This window comes from Camelus ferus, chromosome 15, assembly GCF_009834535.1.
Source record: "Camelus ferus isolate YT-003-E chromosome 15, BCGSAC_Cfer_1.0, whole genome shotgun sequence".
In the NCBI taxonomy this organism is placed as follows: Eukaryota; Metazoa; Chordata; class Mammalia; order Artiodactyla; family Camelidae; genus Camelus; species Camelus ferus.
Genome location: NC_045710.1, coordinates 51,699,975 through 51,714,866, shown reverse-complemented (window position 1 = coordinate 51,714,866; position 14,892 = coordinate 51,699,975). Strand labels below are relative to the sequence as shown.

Sequence of the window (14,892 nt, the reverse complement as noted above, 5' to 3'; positions counted from 1 at the left end):
TTGTATAGTGAGTTTTGAATTTAGAATAATTCAAAGGTATTTGAGAAATTCTGTTGCTCTGATGTTACAATAATCAGTTTTTAATACTTCCATCTGTAGCTATCTATTCACATTATTGCTACTAATTGAAAAAAGTTCATTTTCATAAAGTGTAAAATCGAAAAGCCTGCTTGGAATTCAGTCTTAAATTCCGTAATTTAGGGGATGAAGTTAAGGCCATAATTCTCATTTCTGGAAACCAACTTTAGCATATGAAAAGTGATCCTGGTTAGTCCTTTCAAAAAAAAAAAAGTTTGCCGAAAAACATATATATTTACTACAAATGGGAGAACTGAATCATATAAATGTGGCACTCCTTGTGAATGCTCATGCAAAAAAAAAATTTTACAGTATTTAGATGAGCTGTGATGTCAACCAAAAAAAGCCAGATCTTTGAACCATTTGTCATCGGTAAACTGAGGGTAAAGATTTTCCCTTGGATGACAAGTACAGATTGATTTCTTACAACAGATTAACAAAAAGCACTGTCAGCCCTAAACAACGTATTGGAGACTAGAGTTGCGCTTACTACGAATCTTGAAAATCCTTGAGACACCTGAAGTTCAAGAATCAGTATCCAATTTATGGTAATAATTACTATTTTGGATGCATTTTTAAGCTTTTGGCCTAAAATTATTCCTAGCAAAACCTGCAATAAACAAATTATTAAATCCATGGATTGTCTTTTCAATATGGTCCAATGTACTATCTATAATCAAGTTAATATATTTTTACCCATTTACATTAAATTTTGACAGACATTTCTAATATACATACATGAGTTATTTGATACTGGCCTTTTCATGGGCAACAAATCCAGAAGTTCTTCAACTCCTTCAAATTTCCAGATACCACAAATTTTGCTGTGTGATATTATCTATATATGTATTTTCACAAGCTTAAATTGAAAATGCCATAAATAATTTAAATTCATAATACCTTTTAAGTGTTTGGTCATATCTTCAGTATGCTATGAAATATAATTATGAAGTGTAATTGGAAATACTGTTTCCAATTATATTTACATTTATTTAGTTTTTTTCCCTGTTTGAGGTACATAATTTCTGCTCTACTCTAAAGGCACTGATTTAGGAATTTACTATTGATGTAATGTATTGAGACCCAGGAAATTTTTTCACCAAATAAATAACTACATGTTGTAATGGTGTCCCTTACTTAATTCCCACTCAAACACAAACCCTATTGTATCGTTTCTGTATACTAGTTAGGGTGCTTACTGTGTATGGTTGGTTTTAAAATGCATCTTAATTTGCATATTTTTGACACAGATACACTTTGCATACTAAAACAGGGGCATTCTGTGCTTCCACAAACAAACAAAATCTCTTTTTTTTTTTAATAATGAAAAGGCCTTTTTTCCTTCTTAAAGCTACAGTGGAAAAACAGCATCATAAGTACAAAGGATAAAGGGCTACTGACACTTAGCCTAGATACTGGGGGCAGGAGGGAATGGTGGGGACATCTAAGTGGAGAGCACATGCCTTTCTAAAAGGGACAGGCACTCCCCAGTTCCAGCCTATTGCAGCCAGGTACTACTGTAATCTCAGTGGTCTTAGAGCTTCCAGGTCTTTAAACACTGGAAAGGAATGCATGGGTGTGTGTGTGTGTGTGTGTGTGTGTGTGTGTGTGGAAAGAAATGCAGGTATGTGTGTGTGTGTGTGTGTGTGGAAAGAAATGCAGGGGTGTGTGTGTGTGTGTGTATCTGAAGCTGCTTTATTTTAAAGTGTTGGCAACTAATTCAAAACATACAAAATACTGTAAGGGCCCAACAAATGGTCCACAGCCAATCAATTTGAGACACCTTCCCCTCCAGATACCCTCCCCTGACCCATCATAAGATTCAAGTCCTATCAACATTGACCTATATTCTTAGTAAAACTAGCAAAGCAAACAGTAGTCTTTCTACACAAAAGGCCTTCCTTCTTTGTCTGGAGCTTAACAGTCTCCTACCAAACCTTGGTTAACTGCCCAGAACGCCCAGTTGCGTCTAAAAAGCCTAATTTTTTTTTTTTTGCCTTTTTAATGGCCTCACCTCCTAATTTTTTGTCATCCAAACTGCCTTGTTCTAATGAAACTGAGCTCAAAATGGAGTTAGTTCTTTAGCTTTTCTAAACTAAGCCTGTGGAGAAAAATAAATAAGAAACAAGTAAGAAAACTCCTGGGATGAGAAATTCTTGTTTTGTTTCTGCAGCCAGTTCCTGTCAAAACTCCTAAATACATGGCACATAGTCTGTCTGTCTACCTGCAAAGCTATTAGCCCTCCAAGCTCTAGGCAGTGTTGAACTTAAACAAATTGCCAGTCACTCTCCGGACTGGTACGGAAAACAGTCTGGGACCAATTGAGAAGCCTTCTAAATTATCTATTTAGCTCATCACTGATTTGCCTCATAAATCTAAACAAGTTGCTTAAAACAAGCAAGTAACTCAGCAAACAAAACAAACCCAGAATACAAATTGTAACTTCTCCATCAACCAGAATTTTTAGATAGATAATTTTACATGAGCAGGCAAATTAAAATAAAAACTTTGCTGGATGAATTATGTAAGAGAAAAATGTGTGCTTCAGTGGAAAACTATGCTGCATTTAGATCACACCCTCCCAGATTATGAGTCCAGCCTTTCATTGCTGTTGAACTATTTTACTTTGTTAGTTACTACTGAAGAAAACTGATAGTTTTGCAAAATAACTCTTGCCTCTAGGCTTGTAAATTCTGTCTGGTAGAGGTTTAATTGACTTTACTGTGGAAGAGGCCAGTTCTGCCTTTGTCTGCACATTCATTTCAATATTCCTCATCTATAAACGTGTCTGTTCTTTGGATTCTCCCTTTGCACTGGCTGTAACATCTTACTGGTTCCCTCATGTCATTAATGAGTTAAATAAGTTATATAAAATCATTTTATATCTGCATGAAAATCATGATTTTACCCATTTTTGAAAATTTTCCTTCAACAGCACATCTATCTGAGACAAGAGGGACTGATTCGGTGCTCTTAACCAAGGTTTTTTCAAAGCACAGGCTGGAGAATTACACAAACTGGGATTCAGATCCTGGCTCTTTGAGGCATTCAGGTCCACTGCACTGCGCACCTCCAGTGGGAGCCACTCACACTGCAGTTTTTGTGAACATGCATCACTGTGTGGTGCTCTGCATAGGTCTGCATTGCATACATGGCAGCATCACCTCCACTTCACGAGCTATCTGAGTGTGCGTGGGTGTGTGCACTAGAAGCATGCCTGTCCCATCCCTTTGCTTTGGTGATGATAAAATGTTTTATGAATAAAAAATAGATGTATATGTGCTCAGCTATCATGATGTAAACAAACAGCATGGGGTAGGAAAGAATAAGTGGAGGAGATAAGAAAAGCTTCTAATAGCTTTGATCAGCACTGTCCAAAAGAACTTTCTGCAACGATGCCAGTGTTCTACATCTATGCTGCCCAATACAGTAGCCACTACCCACAGGTGGTTACTGAACACCTCAAATGTGGTTAGTATGACTGAGAAACTGATTTTTGAATTTAATTTTATGTTATTAACTTATATTTAAATATAATATATTTAACTTACATTTGAATAGCTACATGTGACTAGCGGCTATCTGGACCACACAGGTATAAACAGACACCTAGTAAAAGGCAAACGGCTAGACTCCGAAAAATGGGAAATGTAGGTTTCTCAAGCTTTTTGGTCCAAGGACCTGTATGTTTAAAAAGCACTGGGTGAGACCCTAAGGAACTTTTGTTTATGTGGGTTATATCTATCTAGATTTATTATCTTAAGAAAAACCAAGAAATTTAAAAATCTTTATTAGTCCATTTAAAAATAATAAACTCATAATTTTTATGACAAAATAAATTTTCCAAAACAAAAAAATAAATTAGTGAGAAAAGTGGCACTGCTTTATATTTCTGTGTTCAGTCTATTGCAATATTATATAGCTTCCAGAAAACTCCATCCTATGCTTATAAGAAAAAGCATGTAACTGAATCACTTTGGGATACATCTGAAACTTAACACAACATTGTAAATCAACTCTACTTCAGTTTAAAAAAAGAAAAAAAGGGCAAATATCATGTAAGTATTATTACAAAAAGGGTCTCAGGAACCCCCAAGACTGCACTTTGAGAACCCCTTGCCTAGTCAGAAGTACACAGCAATGGTTTACTGATACAAAATGTTGGATACCCCCTTTCCTGGGGCCACTCTCCCCGTTGTTACAAACAGGTGACTTTGTCAGCCCCACAGCAGGTGACAGGCTGTTGCCTCCAGGTTACCAGTAGAGGGTAAAGATAAGGTACCAGGCAGAAGATGAGGAGGTTAAGAGAAAACCTATACAGTTGACCCTTGAACAACATGGGGTTAGATACACTGAACCCCCTCATGCAGTGGAAAATCCACCTGTAACTTTTGACTTGCTCAAAACTTGACTACTAATAGCCTACTGTTGACTGGAAGCCTCACCAATAACATAAACAATAGCTTAACGTGTATTTTGTTTGTTATATGTATTACATAGTGTATTTTTAGAATAAAGTAAGCTAGAGAAAAGAAAATGCTATTAAAACTATAAGGAAGAGAAAATACATTTACAGTACTATACTGTATTTGATACTGTAACATCACATCTGTTTACAAGATGAATTGTGTCAGTACCTAGATCATATTATCTTATATGATACAAAACACTAGATTTTACATGTATTACTAACACTAGACATTAAAAATGAAAAGATAACGTGAAAAAGAAATTCATATTTATTTACACATAGAAATGTTGCAGAAAAAATGTGTTACAGCTCAGTGTTACACCTCAGTTGTGACAGCAACCTGGATCCAGGCGAGAGACCAAGCAGCACTGGGAGAGTTGGAGAACTCAGGTTTATTACGCCAGCGGGCCCATAGAAGTTAACACTCCAAGCTCTGGACCCCCATCTGCAAGTTTACACAGGCTTTTATAGGCTGCCAGTTTACACTTTGCAATGTCATATGCAAATAAGGTATAATAAAAGTTGACTAATTAGGAACAAGTTTTGTAGAAATGGGCCAATCAGGAAGGAGAGAAATAACCGATCAGGAGTGAGCTCCATGTAAATGAAGTACTACAAATGGACCAATCAGAAGTTAGGGAGATGGACCAATCAGGAGTGAAGGAAATAACCAATCAGGAGTGAGCTCAGGGAACCAACAGAATTATAGGGATAAGTTCCACTTTCTTAGAAGTAAGCCATTTAAGAGGCAAAAAGTGAGATAGAGCCTCTGGGCCAGGGAACCGGATGGTGCTGGCAGGAGAGTAGTGGCCCTGCCTGGGGGTCCTGTCTGTCTTTTTATGGGGCTTCCCACCTCATAACAACATGCACTGATAATGAAGAAGCAGCAATATGATTGCTTTATGGTAGCCTAGTGTAATTAACATGATTGTTTGTGGAAACCTAGCCTATACACTAATAATGAAATCATTATAAATTTTTTAACATCTTTACAGTCATATTCATAATACAGTATTGGAAACACTGTTACACTTAAAAAAAAACCCCACTTTCCTGTGATGATATGCTGATACACAGTTTCTCCAATTAGGAGAACGACAGAAAGAGATGGGGGAGGGTATAGCTCAGTGGTAGAGCGCATGCTCAGCATGCACAAATTCCTGGGTTCAATCCCCAGTACCTCCATTAAAATAAATAAATAAATAAACTTAATTACCTTAAAAAAAAAACTTAAAGATAAAAGAGAGAGGCATACTGTATGATAATGTAATTCTTTGAAATCAAAGTCATTAAAACAGTAAGAAAACTTATACATTATTAATTTCATATTAAATATCACTCATCTTATGCTTAAGGATAGACTAGTATTTATATGTATTTTATACCTTCACAACATTTTTTTCCTTAATTTTTTCGATATTTCTAATCTACAAAGTTTCTCTGCAAGTATTTCAAATTGTAAATCTCCAAAAAATTTTCCAGCATATTCATTGAAAAAAATCCATGTTAACAAAAAGAAAGAAGGAAGGAAGGAAGGAAGGAAGGAAGGAAAGAAGGAAGGAAGGAAGGAAGGAAGGAAGGAAGGAAGGAAAGGAAAGGAAAGAAGGAAGGAAGGAAGAAAAAAAATCTGTGTACAAGAGGACCCACGGAGTTTATCAGTACTCCAAGTGATTTCCTCTTCAGTCAGCAAGAAGGCCTTGTACTCAACACCCCAACCATGAAGAAAACTCTTCTTTTAATTGTCTCTTCAATGTTTTGATCAAGGCCCATCTTTTGTCTTTATTCTCTCTTTCTGTGCTAATCATTTTTTTAGGAAAAAACTCTTTTTGAGGATGCTCTCTAGGCTACTGATGTGAAATGCTCTCTATGATGACAGTACGTCAAGTGGAAAAAGCAATGGAAGAAACCTGCAGATACATCTAAGAAGGGGAAAATGTAAATCTATTTTGATGTGGAAATGCATGAACTATCTCTGGAGGATAAGCAATAAACTAGTAATAATGATTACCTAGGGCAGGCGAGTTGAAGGAATGGAAATGGAGATGAGGGACAGGGGAGAGAGGAAGACTCTCCCTAGTATACTGTATATTAACTTTTTGATCTTTAACCCTGTGAAATGATTGCCTACTCAAATTTTTAAAAATATATTGTCATACTTCCTTATCTTGGTGTAAAATTAAAACATCATTATTTTCAATGTTTGGTGAAGTAATGAAAATAAAGAAAATAATACCCCCAAACTCCATCTCTCCAGAGATAACTGCTTTTAACACTTTGATGCACATACAGGGCAATCTTATCACGTATTTGGAACTTGCACATTTACATGCCAACATGAGAACATACCTGCCAGTCTCTTAATCCTCACAACAACAACAAAAAAACCTACTAACCTATAATAAGATTATAAAGGCTTAAATAAAATAGAAAGTAGTAAACCTTGTGGATTAGCAGGGACACTTGAAAACTCCCCATTCATCTCTAGGGATTCGATGATTATTTCAAAGACATAAAGGTTTCAGCCTAGATATGTGAATACAGCCTTTCCTTTTTCCTTCTTGCAATCTAGCTCAAGAGTTTTTATTTTTTTAATTAAATAATTTTTTTATTGAAGTATAGTCAGTTTACAATGTTGTGTCAATTTCTGGTGTACAGCACAATGTTTCAGTCATACATGAATATACATATATTGTTTTCATATTCTTTTTCACCGTAAGCTACTACAAGGTATTGAATATAGTTTCCTGTGCTATACAGTATAAACTTGTTTATCTATTTTATATATATCAGTCAGTATCTGCAAATCTCAGACTCTCAATTTATCCCTTCCTACCCCCTTCCCCTCTGGTAACCATAAGTTTGTTTTCTATGTCTGTGAGTCTGTTTCTGTTTTACATGTAAGTTCATTTGTCTTTTTTTTTTAGAGTCCACATATGAGTGATATCATATGATATTTTTCTATCTCTTTCTGGCTTACTTCACTTAGAATGACATTCTTCAGGGCCATCCATGTTGCTGCAAATGGCATTGTTTTATTCTTTTTATGGCTGAGTAGTACTCCACTGTATAAATATACCACAACTTCTTTATCCAGTCATCTGTCAATGGACATCTAGGCTATTTCCATGTCTTGGCTATTGTAAATAGTGCTGCTATGAACACTGGGGTGCAAGGGTCTTTTTGAATTAAGAATCCCTCTGGATATATGCCCAGGACAGGATTGCTGGATCATATGGTAAAACTATTTTTAGTTTTTTGATGAATCGCCATACTGTTTTCCACAATGGCTGCACCAAACTGCATTCCCACCAGCAGTGTAGGAGGGTTCCCTTTTCTCCACACCCTCTCCAGCATTTATCGTTTGTGGACTTTTGAATGATGGCAGTTCTGACTAGTGTGAAGTGATACCTCATTGTAGTTTTGATTTGCATTTCTCTGATAATTAGTGACATTGTAGCTCAAGGGTTTTTAAACTTTACTATGCAGAAGAACTCTTAAAGTGGCAAGCCTGAATCAAGAATAATCTTTACTACAATTCAATCTTTTTATACTTCTTTTAACCGAAGTGAAATGATACTCATAATTTTAAAGAATTTATTATTTTTTCCCCGACATTATGACGACCTTTCATTTTGTCAAATTTCTTCCAGTAATATAATTTATAATGATTGTACAGTTTTACATTATATAAATATATAGTGTGAATTATTATAGTCTATGATTTTAATTATTTTACCATTTCCCTTTTTAGGGACATTCAGTTTTTTCAAAGTTACATCATCATAAACAACATTGCAACAAACGTCCCAGTAACTAACCCTGTATATGTAGCCTTTGTTATTTCCTGAGAATGAATTTATAGAAGTGGAATTGCTGGGTCAAATGTATCTAAAAAATTAAGGAATTTTAATAAGTATAAGTGATATGCCTTCCAAAAACCTAATTAGCTCTTAATGGGAAAGTAAATATAAGGTACTTAGGGGAAGTGACAGGATATTTTACTAATTCCACCTGTGAGTCTTCAGGTACCAGGTAAATTCCCAAATCTCAAACTGTAAAATGTTGCTCCTGTAACGTGTCAAAAAGTCAAAAAGGAAGGTGACAAACCTTGATATCAAAAACCACAGCTCTGATGTGAGAGCTGCAAGGAAAATCTTGAGGATTCAAAGAGAGATCTCTATGACAGAGAAAACTCTTTTAGCAATGACGTGTCACTGAGAGATGACAGAAAGATTTAAATTCTCAAAGCCTTCCAATTTAATTCCATTTTTAAGAAAGCCCAGCATTTAATGGTAGTGGTTATAATATTCAAAATTATGAAAGGGTTTTATCATCAAATCCCTTTCTTGAAGGAGAAAATACCGTAACAGTCTCTGCAGGGGCTGACATTTCAATAGAGAAAAATAACTTTTTTAATAAGCCCCCACTCTCCCAAATTTCATATTGAACACTATTAACAACATTCCAAATTTGGAACCTGAGTATTTAGTTGTGGGTGAAAGCAGGCCTAAGTAAATTAGGAAAAAAAACTTTCAAAATCGATGATTCTAACAACATACATATTTTTTCTTTTTTTTTCCTGTATTTGGCAAATTTTCTTTAAGAAAAGATAGTGTTACTACCACAAAATAAGAAAGCTCACAATTTATTATTTAAGAAACAAATGTCTATTGCATTCCATTGACTATGATGACATCAAAAACTATTTCAAGGTGAGATAACAGCATACTATAGCATTCCAGAAATCATAATGAACACAATGTAACTTTTTTCAAAAACAGCAAAATTCTCTAAATCATTCTATTCTCATGGATCAGTCCTAAATAAATTTTCCTGGCCACCACAAAATGTCCTCAGAAGCAAAAAGTAAAGATTCACTACATTTTATAACTCCCTCAACTCCCCTCCCTAAAAGACACTTAAAGCTCAGCTAAAAGTCACTCAGAATCCAGACAACTAGGAACAGTAAAACACAACCCAAGTCCTTTAAGCAGATTCAAAAGAAAGAAAGAAAGAAATGATAAATTAAGGGTCCTTTTTTTGATTTTACAAGAGAATTCACAGAAGCATTGGCAGTTTTAAAGTGTGCATTTAAAGCACTTCACTTTTCCTGATTACTGAATATGAGAACGGCATTTGTTTTCCAACCCCTTAATAAGAACAATAATTACAGTATTCTACAATCTCCAATATGCCCTCATTTTTAAAAATCCATAATCTTCAGAATCTCTGAAGGAGGCAGACTAAATTCCAGCACCTTATTCTCAAGCCAACAGTCCCCCTTCCCAATTCTTACGGGATAAGAAATAAGCATTCCTTTTTGACTCAAACTAACCCACGGGGGCTTGGAAAAGGGCAAAGCAGGCTGAAACAATGCCACCAGAACTTGGACTGGGAAACCAGCTCTAAGAAACATGACACAACATCACAGCGTTCCGTTCTGCAAAACGTGTATCATTCTCTTCACTCCCGGCTCTCATCAACTCGCAACAAACGGCACAGAGATTAGAAGAGGGCAGTTATGGTACTTGTATTTAGTATTCTGAGCAATTCACTTAATTACTCTAAGCGTCAGTTCTGCCTGCCTCCAGTGAAGGACCAGAGGTCAACTCAGGCCACAGAAATTAAAAGAAATAGCCGATGCTGCGAAGTGACCCCCATATTGAGACTTGAGCAGTGTCCTAAACTGGCGTGCAGCCCGGCTTCCTGGATTCTCTCGGAACATGCAAATCGCTGCAATCAACAACCGGGCCGGGCGGCTGTCCGGAACCTCTCCTGCTCCGGGGAATGACCCGAGTCGGCAGCGCAGCCGGGATCCGGCACACGGCCGACATCCCTCGGCTGTCCAGTGGAACCCGGGCGGGGGCGCACACGCTTTTTACACCACTCCAAAATCGAACGTAGGGTATGTGGTTGCAAGTAAAAGCAAGCCTAAGCAAATGGGGAGGGCGGGGGGAGCATGGAAATCCCTTGACATTGATGGCTCAAAACAGTATGCATGGTTTCTTCCTTTATTTTTCTGTACTTGAGAAATTCCTTTAATGAAAGAAATCTATCACTCGAAAGTAAGAAAGCTCAAAACCTATTATCCACGGAATAAAAGTGTCAGCGTTGTCTTCAAATGACTACCCTGACATCAAACACTATTTTTGGCTGAGATACAGCATATTATGCTATTCTGCAATGTAATTTTTTAAAGAACAATCTTTAGAAAGAGCCCAAGTTCATCCGAGCTATTTCACTGACTTCGAAGCGAAAAAGAGACTATTTGGCGAGCCCTCATCACCCTAACCCCACCCCAAAAGCCTGCGTGTAAAGATCATTTACTTAATCGTGGTCTCCCAAGACCCTCATGCAGAGCGCCGCGTCCACTGAGCGTGTCCAGGACCCGAGAAGAGTTACTGGGACCGCAAAGTCGAGCGACAAGTGCCAGTGAGGCGTTCCATGGCGAGCTGACCCGCTGACGCCTCCGCACACACAACTTGCTTAGCGCTAAGGACCAGCCGACTGGGGACTAACAGTCACGGGGTTGGGAGTCGGGGTGGGGGTCCCAACGCCGCGATGTGACGATGCCTTGGCGCGGAACCAGCCGGCCATCTCGCCCCTGCTGTCCACCGCCTGCCAATTGCCCCTGAACATGGGAAAGGGCAGGGAGCCCAGGAAGTGCTCACCGCTTCAGCGGGTCCGTAGTCCGCAATGCAGCGGCGGTGGCGGAGACGGAGCTCGGAGCAGCGGACCCGGCAGCCGCCTGGGTTGTAGTCCCGGCAGGAACGCTGTCCCGCGGCATTGCCGGCCGCGCGCGCGCCACATCCGCGCAGCTCCTAGCGCTCCGCGCACGCCGGCCGTTTGGTTCCTAGGCTCAAGGCACCCTGCAGTGGGGCCCGCCCAGCCCCAAGGACGGCCAATGGGCGCAGCCCATCCCCAAGGACCGCCAATGGGAGCGGAGCGCGGGAAGCCGGGGACGAGGCGGGAGCGGACAGGGCCGCCCAGCCACTCTGCAGGCTCAGCGGGCCTCGCCCGCCCGCTGAGAGGCGTCCAGATTTCCTCGTGGCCCAGCTTGGAAGTGTGTTTCAGGTGAATGAGAAGAGGGGAGGAGAAACACATTCCGCAAATAAAAGATCTGTGAGTGTCTAAGACCTACAGGACTCGCTTCTGATTTTGCGGGGTCTCTTTCTATTTTTAATCAAACATTTCATCTACTGTTTACAGAACACCGATTGAGGGCCAGCCACAGTGCTTGGGGACGCACGGCAATGAGAAACACCTCCTACTTTAAAGAATCCCCGAGTCGGTCGGATACAGAAGGAGATAAGGAAACAGGTAACTAGGGAAGCCTGCATAAGGTGCATTCCAATTTCAAAAGTCCTGTTTTGCAATGGCGGTGGGAGGGAGATTTAGGCCAGGTGAGAACTGAAGAGCATGCTACTCTGGAATTCTAGTGGCCATGATTAAGTGGAGAACAATCCACACATCATTTATTTTCTTTTTTCTTTAAAGACGACTGGGTAGTATATGTAACAGTTAAAGTTTTCAATAGCCTCAAAAATATATGACATGCAATGAAAAGAAAGTTTCCATCATCCGCTGCCCCTAGTTTTCTTTCCTTTTAGGCTACAGTGTTAACTAATTTTTGCATATCGTTTCAGAGACATTCTGTGCATTAAATATGCCTGTGTATGTGAATTTTTACTCTTTCCCCAATCTCTCTCTCTCACACACACACACACACACACCCACACACATACACACCCAGTACTCCACACAGCTTTGCTACCTTGCTTTTTCTTCACTTACTACCGTAACTTGGATAACTTTGATTCTTTTTAATGATTGTATAGTATTCCATTAAACTATTGTTTCAGTTATGCTTCTGCAGCAATTTATCAGGGTACCTGTTTCACTACATCTCTCTATACACTATTTATCAAACAATTTTTTAAAATTTCATTTCTGTGAGCATTCTGTTCATATCCTTTGCCTGTTTTTCTATTCAATGTTAGTCTTTTATCTTAATTGTTGATATATATATATACAGAGAGAGAGAGAGAGAGGGAGAGAGAAGGCCTTTAGAGAGGTAACATGAGGTCATGGGGGTGGCGCCATAACCTAATATGCCTGGTGTCCTTATGAAAAGAGGAGGAGACACCAAGGATATGCACACACACAGAACAGGCCATGTGAGGACACAGTAAGCATGTGACCATCTCCAAGCCAAGGACAGAGACTTCAGGAGAAACCAAAAGTGTGGCTATCTTGATCTGGGACTTATAATCTCCAGAACTGTGATAAAATAAGTTTCTGTTGTTTAAACCACTCTGTAATATTTTGTTTTGCCAGCCCTAGCAAACTAATATAGCAAGAATGTGGAGAAGTTGGAACCCTCTTACACTGCTGGTAGGAATGTAAAATGGTGCATCTACTTTGGAAAACAGTCTGGTAGATCCTCAAAGAGTTAGATGTAGAGTTACGACCAAGCAATTGCTTTCTTACATATATACCCCCAAACAACTGTGCACACAAATACTTGTGCTTGAATGTTTATAGCAACATTATAGTAGACAAAAAGTGGAGACAACCCACATGCCTGTCAGTTGGTGAATGGCTAAAGAAATATGATATATCCATATAGTGGAATATCATTCATCAATAAAAAGGAATGAAGGAGCAGAGAGGGTATAGCTCAGTGGCAGAGTGCATGCTTAGCATGCACAAGGTTCTGGGTTCAATCCCCAGTACCTCCATTAAAAATAATAATAATAAAAAATAGATAAACCTAATTACCTCCCCCCTAAACAAAGTCAATTGTATCTCAATAAAATTGGGGGAAAAACACAAATATTAAAGAAAAACTCCAGTGGTAAGAAAAATCTGAAGTTCAACAATTCATTTAAAAAACAAAAGGAATGAAGGACGAATACATGCTACAACATGGAAAAAGTTGACAACATTATGTTAAGTGAAAGAAGCCAGTCACTAAGAACCACATGTTATATGATTCCATTTATATGAAATACCTGAAATGGGCAAATCTACAGAAACAGAAAGATTAGTGGTTACCTAAGGCTGGGGGTGGAATGAAAGGATTGGGAGTAATGACTAGAGATACACAGTTCCATTCTGAGGTAGTGAAATGTTCTAAAATTTATGGTGGTGATGGTTTCATAGCTCTGTGAATATACTAAAATTCATTGAATTGTACACTTTGAATGGATGAATTGCATGGTTTGTGAATTATGTCTCAATAAAAGTATTAAAACAGAATCAATATTTAGACTTCACTAGAGAAGAGGTCAAAGCATCTGACCAAATATTTCATACATGAAGAAACTCAGAGCTTAAGGAACTTAATCTTGGGGAAATGATTAGCCTTGCTGCAAGGCTAATTGATAATTACAAAGGAGAATATAGGCAGAGCTAAGAAAAATGGCCAAACTCATAAACTGACACAATTATTTATTAGGACAACTGTTTTTGAAAGTACTGAGGCAAACACAAGATCTATGAAGTTATTCATATGTGTCCCATAATCCACATTTGGGGATACATTCCCTTAAAAGAATCCAAATGAGAATAATCAATTTTCACAAAATGTTTATAGCAGTACTATTCAAAATGCAAAACAAAATAAAACTGGAAATAACTCAAATACCTGACAATTGGAAGGGCACTTAATAACATAACAAACATATATAATAAATGGGGGAAAGTGCATGCAAAATAATGAGAAAGTAGAATATAAATGTTTCTAAATTCTGATGACTGTACATTGCACATGGTTGAGAATAAAGAGGAGAAAATTTAGTAATAAATGTTACCAGAATTCTTCTTAGGAAAAACTGTCTTTGGGAAAATATTCCGATAAACTGTTTCTGGTATTAGGTGAGACTTTGAAAACATGGGTGTGAGCAGAAGCCCTAGCCACACAAGAAAAGTGGCTCTGCATGAAAACATGGAAGGAATCTCTTTTTGCTGCTGAGAGAGAGGGAGCGGGCGCGGGAGCTGGGAGAAGAGATGGGCCAAGCGAGGGAGGGATGGGAGAGGAGCTGAGAGGGGACCGAGAGCCTTACATAGGGACAGAGTGATGACATAAAGTCAGTCCGGGCTGCGTTGTGGAGGGAAGGCTGCTGGGAAATCGCTGGTGATTGGGTGGGTAGGAGATGGGACTATTAAAGGAACACGAGTGTCTGGTATACACATTTTAAGTTGTTTTCTCTGATCTTAAAATGTCGCTAAAGCTCTGTGGGAATGGAGTTTTGTAAAAGGGAAGGAAGAGACTGAAGTTGAGGTTAGGACAGTGAAAAGACAGCACCACTGGACGCAGGGGCTCAGGGCCAAAGAAGACG

General features: G+C 38.5%; 1 protein-coding gene and 1 long non-coding RNA gene across 8 annotated transcripts in view; one reads left to right on the top strand and one right to left on the bottom strand.

The window, feature by feature from the left end:
- ZNF638 (zinc finger protein 638) overlaps window positions 1-11,325 on the bottom strand; it is a 108,996-nt gene extending 97,671 nt beyond the window's left edge. The window contains exon 1 of one of the 6 annotated variants that reach the window (XR_004326408.1): window positions 11,221-11,324. The gene's annotated coding sequence lies outside the window, so the exon portion shown is untranslated. Of the gene's footprint in view, window positions 1-11,220 lie in introns of all 6 variants that reach the window. The other 5 variants (XM_032497786.1, XM_032497784.1, XM_032497783.1 and 2 more) reach the window with 5 other exon arrangements.
- LOC106728613 overlaps window positions 1-14,892 on the top strand; it is a 31,501-nt gene that overhangs the window by 1,258 nt on the left and 15,351 nt on the right. For both annotated transcript variants that reach the window (XR_001364866.2, XR_004326410.1), the window contains exon 2: window positions 11,759-11,869. This is a non-coding gene — a long non-coding RNA (uncharacterized LOC106728613). The remainder of the gene's footprint in view (window positions 1-11,758; window positions 11,870-14,892) is intronic.